Raw genomic sequence first — 8,923 nt, 5'->3', positions numbered from 1 at the left:
AGATCAGAGCTAGGCTTGCAGTTTGCAGTAATTCAATTTGAATTTTGAAACATTTTTAGTTTTAAAAGAACACTGTTAAAAACTTTTAAATAATTTTGCCAAGTATCAAAAATTGCCATTGGTTATAATTAGGCAAATAAATAAAAACTGAAAAGAGAGCCAAAGTATGGAAGCTAAAGAGTTAATTAGATTATGGAGACAATATTGTCAACAGGAGAGGTATAAGATCATGTTATTAAGTTGGCAAGAACATGCCCTTAAAATGGGGATTCCAGTTAGTGAAAGGGGGAACCAGAAAACTCTGGAGATCTTGAAAACGGAGTGTGCATTCAAAAAACGCGCAAGTAAATAGAGGGTGGACTCGAGTAAAAAAATGTGCTACGTAGTTCAATGGCTGGCTTTGCATTGGCAGAAGGCGATGAGGACACAGAGAATTGGACAAAGTCGGCCAGAGTCCAGACTGCACCAGTAGCATTGTCTGCACTAATTCCGGAACCACCAGGGTATCATAATTTATATCCAGTCAATGCTCCCCAGATTCAAATCACGCCAGACTCTCCAGCCCATTCGGTTGATAGCTTGGGTCCTATTTCAGCATCTTCACCGTTTGTAAGAGAAGGGGAGCTCTATTCAACAAGCCCAATTATCTGTAGGACCCGATCTCGGATAATGAGTGAGGGATCTGATCCTATCCAGAAACAATCACGTATTCCACCTAGATCCCTCCAGTCCGATATGGTAGGACAGAAAAGTATGAGAACAAAGAAAGAGGATGGAAATGGTTCTGAGGACATGGGGCTCCCCCTAGTGGAAGGGAAGGACGTCGAAGTCTTTGAAGAGCCAGAGGAATCCGCAAGAGCGCCCCCTAGTGAGACTCTGAGAAAGTTGCTGATTAGGAAAGTACCAAAACCTGATGCTGTAACGGCAGCCGCCCAGCCCACAATAGACATTTATTTCCCATGGAGGCCCAGTGACATGATGGCTATTCTGGCTGCAATCACAGACAGGAAGAAATCTCCTGTTGCTTTCGTGGATTATCTGAGAACTACCATCTCAGTTTATCAAGCTGATTCAAGGGACCTGTGGGCCCTAGTCCAGCAAGTTTTAACCCCAGCAGAGTACCGCAATCATCTCAATCACTCGAATTATGTAGCCACACCGCATTTCAGCAAGCCCATGCTTTGGACGATAATAGACGGGCACAAATCCTGAATGTGTTGAATGTCACATTTCAAAAGCCCACAAACATTCCTGCTATCTTAGACCTCAAACCTAAAAAGACTGAAGAGCCAGAGGAATTTCTGGAACGTTTTAATGAAATCTACCGTGGGCAGTCAGGTGACTCGCCGTACAAAAATGGTCAGAATTCCCTTCAATATTGTGCTATGTTAATGCATTGCCTACCACCTTCCGTGGCTAATGCCGTGAAATGTAATAACATGAATTGGACAGAGAACGACCCTTCTCAGATGGCCAGGGCGGTCAGAATTTATTGGAAGGAGGGTTTAGCCCAGAAAGGAGGCTCAGTTACAAAGATTAACAATGAAAAAGGATGATCTGAGACCCCAACCAGCGGCAGGAACGGCGGCTTACCAGCTGGAACCCCAATATTGTGACCTGAGGTGGGTGGATTAACACGGGGCAGCATACCAAAGCCACCCAAATGGACCCTCAGCTCCTCTTTATGGCCCACCGTATGCACCAACAGCTTTACAACTGCCGCCCCCTCTATGGGGGCATTGGTCTACTGGGAAAAGAGGACGGGGCAGATATAGAGGGAACAATACATGTTTTAATTCGGCCGTGCAGATCACTAGCAACAGGAATGCCCCTTTAAAAGACGGGCAGCAGGAGGAGACTACCCGACCAAAATAAGGGGGTACCCACCAAGTGTAGCACAGGCGAGATACACTGGTTTCTCCCAGGCATACCCTTTCCCAACACAATATTGACTAGCTAATTTAGTCATAAGGACTCTACAATCGGACAGGGGACCGATTATCTCCCTGCAGATAGGAGATCAACATTACCCATGTATAATCGACACTGGAGCAGCCATGTCTTCGGTGCAATCAGAACCTCGACTACCACTATCCGACCACACCCAGCGTTTGTCGGGGTTCCAAGGACAGGTGTATGCGTATCCTATTTCTGAACCTGAGACAGTCAGATCCGTGAATAAGTCTGTGGATCATCAGTTTGTGGTGACTACTGGATTGGACTGTAACTTGTTGGCCCGAGATTTACTGTGTATCTTCCAGCTACAGCTAGAGTGCGGAGAGGAAGGGGTAAAGGTTCAATCATGGAGGATGAGACAATATTGCTATATTTCTATCACACCCCAGTGGTGGACGTTAGACATGGAACATTCAGTTACAAGTGGCGTACTACAAGGATCTGCTCTGGGGCCTTTGCTGTTTGTCATTTGTATCAATGACCTCGAGGAAGGCGCAGAAGGGTGGATGAGTAAATTTGCAGACGACACTAAAGTCGGTGGTGTTGTCGACAATGCGGAAGGATGTAGCAGGTTACAGAGGGACATAGATAAGCTGCAGAGCTGGGCTGAGAGGTGGCAAATGGAGTTGAATGTAGAGAAGTGTGAGGTGATTCACTTTGGAAGGAATAACAGGAATGCGGAATATTTGGCTAATGGTAAAGTTCTTGGAAGTGTGGATGAGCAGAGGGATCTAGATGTCCATGTACATAGATCCCTGAAAGTTGCCACCCAGGTTGATAGGGTTGTAAAGAAGGCCTATGGAGTGTTGGCCTTTATTGTTAGAGGGATTGAGCTCTGGAGTCAGGAGGTCATGTTGCAGCTGTACAAAACTCTGGTACGGCCGCATTTGGAGTATTGCGTACAGTTCTGGTCACCGCATTTTAGTAAGGACGTGGAGGCTTTGGGGCGGGTGCAGAGGAGATTTACCAGGATGGTGCCTGGTATGGAGGGAAAATCTTATGAGGAAAGGCTGTTGGATTGAGGTTGTTTTCGCCTGGGAGAATAAGGTTAAGAGGAGACTTAATAGAGGCATACAAAATGATTAGGGGGTTAGATAGGGTGGACAGTGAGAGCCTTCTCCCGCGGATGGACATGGCTGGCACGAGGGGACATAGCTTTAAACTGAGGGGTAATAGATATAGGACAGAGGTCAGAGGTAGGTTATTTACGCAAAGAGTGGTGAGGCCGTGGAATGCCCTACCGGCAACAGTAGTGAACTCGCCAACATTGAGGGCATTTAAAAGTTTATTGGATAAGCATATGGATGATAATGGCATAGTGTAGGTTAGATGGTTTTTGTTTCGGTGCAACATCGAGGGCCGAAGGGCCTGTACTGCGCTGTATCGTTCTATGTTCTATATTCTATGTTCCCTGCACCACGTTCCCATAGCCTATGACAGAACCGGACAAAACAGGGAGTTGGAGGACAAATACCGGCCATTAATTTGGACTGAATGACAAGTCAAAGTTTCAGCCACAGTCATGGGAAAAGAAGGTAGAGCCGATTTTGTAACAATACCACCACATTTATGGCCACAGTCAGCTTCTGTGGGCCCTCATATTACACATCAGGTCCACGACCAGTACCATGCCAAGGATCTGGGGCCTGTGGTAAGGAGGGCAGTGGATTATTCAGATCCAACAGAGTACGCATTTGAAGTCATACCAGACGGCCCTTCCATAAAATATTTTGAGTTCCCTGAAACGATTAACACTCGACTTTAGCCAACCCACAGCTCAGGAAGAATAGGGGTTTGCTTATCTCGGCCGTCACGGAAATATCCCACCGGGGTTTAGTTAATGACCTACTGCAGGCCCTGCTTATGCCTGCGCAGATTTCCGACCCCAGTTGACGTTGGAATGAACAAGCGGACAGCCGCGCAAATTCAGCAAGTGATGTTGCCTAAAATGTTAAGTGAGACGAAACGATCTGCTATCAATAGGTCTACTTCTGACAAGCTAATGCCAACCATCCAAGACGTCATAAACTTACAGGAGGACGTTCCTGACAGTGATAAACAAATGTGGAAACGGTTAGGTTGTACATTTAGAATTTACAGTGCAGAAGGAGGCCATTCGGCCCATCGAGTCCGCACCGGCTCTTGGAAAGAGCACCCTACCCAAGGTCAACACCTCCACCCTATCTCCATAACCTAGCAACCCCACCCAACACTAAGGGCAATTTTGGACACTAAGGCCAATTTATCATGGCCAATCCACCTAACCTGCACATCTTTGGACTGTGGGAGGAAACCGTCGTGATCACAAAGGTACACAAAGCTCTTTTGAAGAACTAAACTAATTTTATTAATACTACTAAATTTGAGTTTGACACTTATTCTGAATGGCAAACATATCATGTAAGAATTAAACTACACTCACAAACACTATCTCTATGTACTAACTATAACAATTATATCTTAACTAACTCTGCAATACACTAGGAATTTTATCATTGCCGGAGGAAACCCACGCACACACGGGGAGGATGTGAAGGCTCCGCACAGACAGTGACCCAAGCCGGAATCGAACCTGGGACCCTGGAGCTGTGAAGCAATTGTGCTATCCACAATGCTACCGTGCTGCCCGTGACGTTTGATGTTTCTCCGACTGTCTGCATGAGTATTGTGTCCTCTTTATGGACCACGCCAGCACATCAGATGTGTATGTCCGATGTACTGGCTTTATGGGTCATCGAATGTGTACACTTTGCAACTCATTGTGGAGCTCGGGGGACTAGTGATTTGTTGCTGGATACTTGGTGGCACCCTAAAATGCAGGGGTTGGCCCAGAGTATCAGTAATCGGTGTTTGATTTGTCAGCAAAATAACACCGGCAAAGGTATCCCTTATGTTATAAAGCAAACCCCTTTGAGACGCTCCAAATGGATCGCATTGAGTTGGAAAGGTGCGAATGTTGTCAATGTTATAAATATGTTTTGGTCATTGTGGATGTGTTCAGCAGATGGGTCGAGGCGTATCCGACTACCGATATTAAACCTGCGACTGTGGTTAAAGTTCTGATGCGGGAAATCATTCCCCGGTACGGTAAACCAGCTCAAATAAATTCTGATAACGGGCCTCGTTTCTTTGGACACATTAATCGAGAATTCTGCTCCCAGTTGGGCATACGCCACCAGTTACATTGTGCGTTAAGACCGCAGGCGGCCGGATTGGTTGAGAGAGACAATCAGACCTCAAAACTAAATTGGCTAAATTAAGAGCAGACACGGGTCTGACATGGCTTAAGTTGCTCCCCGTTGCCCCCTTCCAGCTGCGGCTTACACCTGCGGGACCGGTCCTGCTCTCTCCTGCCGAGATCCTTTATGGCAGGCCCCTTAGAACACCCTGGAACCTGCATGTTCCCAGACTGGTTCAGTTTCACCATATGACTGAAGAAATGACCACCTTTGTTCTAGCCATCACTAAGGTTCTCAAAGATCTCCTTGGCCAGGTCCATGCGGCTCACCCGCCACCGCCCCCATTACCTAGCTCACTTTCTGTGCAGCCCGGCAGTTATGTCATGGTCAAAGAAATTGGACTCGGAAAGGGTCGGAGCCACGATGGGAGGGGTCATTCCAAGTTCTCCTTGCCACCCCCGCTGCAGTTAAAGTGGAGGGGCGGAGTGCTTGGGTCCAGCTCCACCACTGTAAATTGGGTCCACCTCTACCACTGTAAAAAGGTCGGTTACTAACCTGCCTCCCTTCCCCAGCGCTGTTTTACAGGTGTGAAGCATGATGGGGTGGCTACGCACCGCCTGTGTAATCTTGGGCCTCGCCTCGCTTGGAGTGACATCGGCGATGTACATAGAAAAGGGAAATATCAACTACATCTCTAACCCCAACCAATCTACAAGGACATTTCGTTGATGCAGAGGTGACGTTCTTCGCTGCCCCCATATACGAGGACATGGTATCAACTCATGGAAGGTCATCAGGTTAACTGACAATGCAGGACTCATGAAGCAATTGCACTTGTCCCGGCATGAGAAGGGAACATTACATGGACATTGCCTTGTTTTTGGAGTACATGTAAATTTCATTTTGGAGTACATGTAAATTTCATTTTGGATGTGTTAAGATTGGAGCTATAAAGGTAAAGTCGGACCGTGAGGAGAGGGTAGGAACAGGTTGTGAGAGTGAGAAGGGGACTAGAGAGATGACGGGGCGTGTAAGGAGGGCAGTGCAACTAGAACGTAGGTTATCAGGAGATACACTTAATTCATTTAGGACCCAGACTGAGGAAAACCCGGGTAGTATGAATCTCTTCTACCAGATTTACCACCGCTTGTATGGCCAGGGACGGGTTGTCTGCTACCCGAACCCGCAGCGATGTCTAGGGTATTTTCTGTTTCACCGCTTTGGGGCACTCCCCAAACGGTGGTTCATTGTCAGCGTTCTGAGCCACCGCCCGAGCAAGTCACTTTTCTTTATGATCTGGGTTTTAACCAGCGGCAATTTGCCTTACCCTTCCTCGGGATAATTCCCACTCACAGTATAATATGCTGCAACGATGGAGGGCATACATACCGAGCCACTTCACTCCCATTCGAGACTCCCGGTCGTACGAGAATTGTTTCAGCAGTGACGGGTACGACTGTTTGCTGGTAGATGTGGAAACGAATATAACGTGTCTGTTCCCCGCCTGTACGGACAGGAAGTGTCATATCACTCAGGCGTCTGGCCAATGCGTGTGTGACAACACCACCTGCGTTCCATTGAACGCCGGCCTCCAGCTCCTTTGTGGCTGGGCGAATATCTCTCATATCACTGTTGGGTCTAGGGCTTTCCGCATTGCTGGACGGCCCGAATGGGCGTTCCAAAGCTGGATAAACTGGGCTACTGGGGGATCCTGACGCAACCGATATACTGATTGTGATGCTAGCCTGTACACGGAGCAGGGATACTACTTTTTCTTATGGCACAGCGACCAATGAATTGTCACCCCCTTTTCCCCGCCAAAGTGCGATCGGGACTCTAGTCCCTACCACAGTCCCATGCCCCTCTGCGTGGATACTGCATAATCAGTTAGCACGCCGGGCAGTCTCAGCTGAATTCTGCGAGAACTGTAAAAAAACTCAGGTTCTCGCACCCAACCGGGGCCACTCAGCCGGGTGGGGAATTCTGAGCATCTTGACACTGGGAGGTGTGGTGGTTCCTTGTCGGTCAGCGATAGGAATGATTTTATTTGTGGCCTTACCATCCTGGGAAACGGTCTCAGCTGCGGTTATTTGCAATGCAGAACCAGTGTGCCCTTGACTATCTTCTGACCCTTGAGGGTGGGGTATGAGCCACAGTGCAGGGCAACTATATCATGGGAGTTCAAGACCTAACCACTAACATCACTAAATTTATGGTTCACAGGCGGGATCACCTGGTCGGAATGCAGGACCCTGGCTCTTGGGGTAACTGGGGATTTGGAGGTTGGAAGTGCTGGTTGATAAATATGGCCATGTATTTAGCCTTGGCACTCGGCTGCATCTTTGTAGGCCTGGCCATCCTTAAATGCGTGATGGGTAGAATGCGGGGTGCATTGGAACAGATAGACGCCCCTAGAATCTTGGCTGGTATGATCCACGAGGGTGCAGCGGATGAAGGGAGGCTGCAACAGGAATTGGAAATGCAGCGAAGAATCTTTTTAGATGAGGGGCCGTAGCTACAGATTGAATAGATTGGTTATCATGAAATGATAAAAGGAGGGAATGACGAATGTGATGTAAAATAGTTAGTTTAAATATTCGTTACAGTAATGTAGATGTAGGCCAGTTTAATTCCAGTGGGTTCACAAAAGACAGCACAACGGATTTCAGAAAGCATGGCAAGGAAGGGGGAGGGGTGTCTGGTAGAGGATGGGAAAACGATGCTGGGTAACAAGAGGCCCAGGGTTAAGGAATGATCAGTGAGCCAATTAGGATGTATGGCCTGACCAGGAGGGGTATAGGGTGACCTATGGGAATCGTGTATGTGAAGCTTGATGCCATTTGAATGTATTTGTAGAGATTTATTTGTCTCCAATAGCACCCGGTTCGGAAGACCCCAGGAGGCAGCTTGTGTTCTGGGTTTTTGTGAAGCGAGTCAGACTTGCAAGTTGGTTAAAAATACATAATACTATGCCTACAAATCCATCTCGAGTTTTATTGAGGCCAGACTGACGGGTAAAGAATTCAACATTTGTCACAGCCATATTCTCTGGCAGGGAGTTTCAGGCTCGCTCCACTTGTTGCCTGAAAAACGTACCCCGCGCATCCTCCTTAAACTTTCGCCCTGCACCTTGAATCTGGGCCATATTGTAGCTCGCCGTTCCTCCCTTGGAAACGCCTCTGACTATCCAGCCTGCCTATGCTTCCATTGACTTTGTAGACCGCTACCAGGTCTCCCCTCAGCCTCCGTATTTCCAGTGAAAACACTCATAGTCTATTGAACCTCTCCTCATAGCAAACACCGTCGAGACCAGTCAACAGCCTGGTGAACCATCTTTGCACTCTCTCCAAAGATTCCAGGTTCTTCTGATAAGGTGGTGATAAACATAGGCGCTGGTTCATCACAGTGGATAAACAGCTGGCTTGTAATGAAGAAGAAGGCCAGCAGCGCGGGTTCAATTCCCTTACCGGCCTCCCCAAACAGGTGCCGGAATGTGGCGGCGAGGGGCGTTCACAGTAACTTCTTAAAAGCCTAATTGCGACAATAAGTTCTTATTGTTATTATTATTTCTACCGAACGCTCACGCTGGCGCCCTGCACAACACGTGGACCAAATCCACAAACCCTTATCTGAATCCAACCCGCCCGAGGACCTCAAACAATTACACCCACTCCAACCGATCGAAAGTCTTCTATCACCACCCCCACAAACCAGCCGTCCTAGCCCACTGACCTAAACCATCCAAGTGATAGATAGTGGCTCCCGATGGAGATTGCATTAGCGTTCAC

Source organism: Scyliorhinus torazame, chromosome 12 (genome assembly GCF_047496885.1).
Source record: "Scyliorhinus torazame isolate Kashiwa2021f chromosome 12, sScyTor2.1, whole genome shotgun sequence".
In the NCBI taxonomy this organism is placed as follows: Eukaryota; Metazoa; Chordata; class Chondrichthyes; order Carcharhiniformes; family Scyliorhinidae; genus Scyliorhinus; species Scyliorhinus torazame.
The sequence above is the reverse complement of the archived record's forward strand: the minus strand, read 5'-3'. Positions refer to the sequence as shown.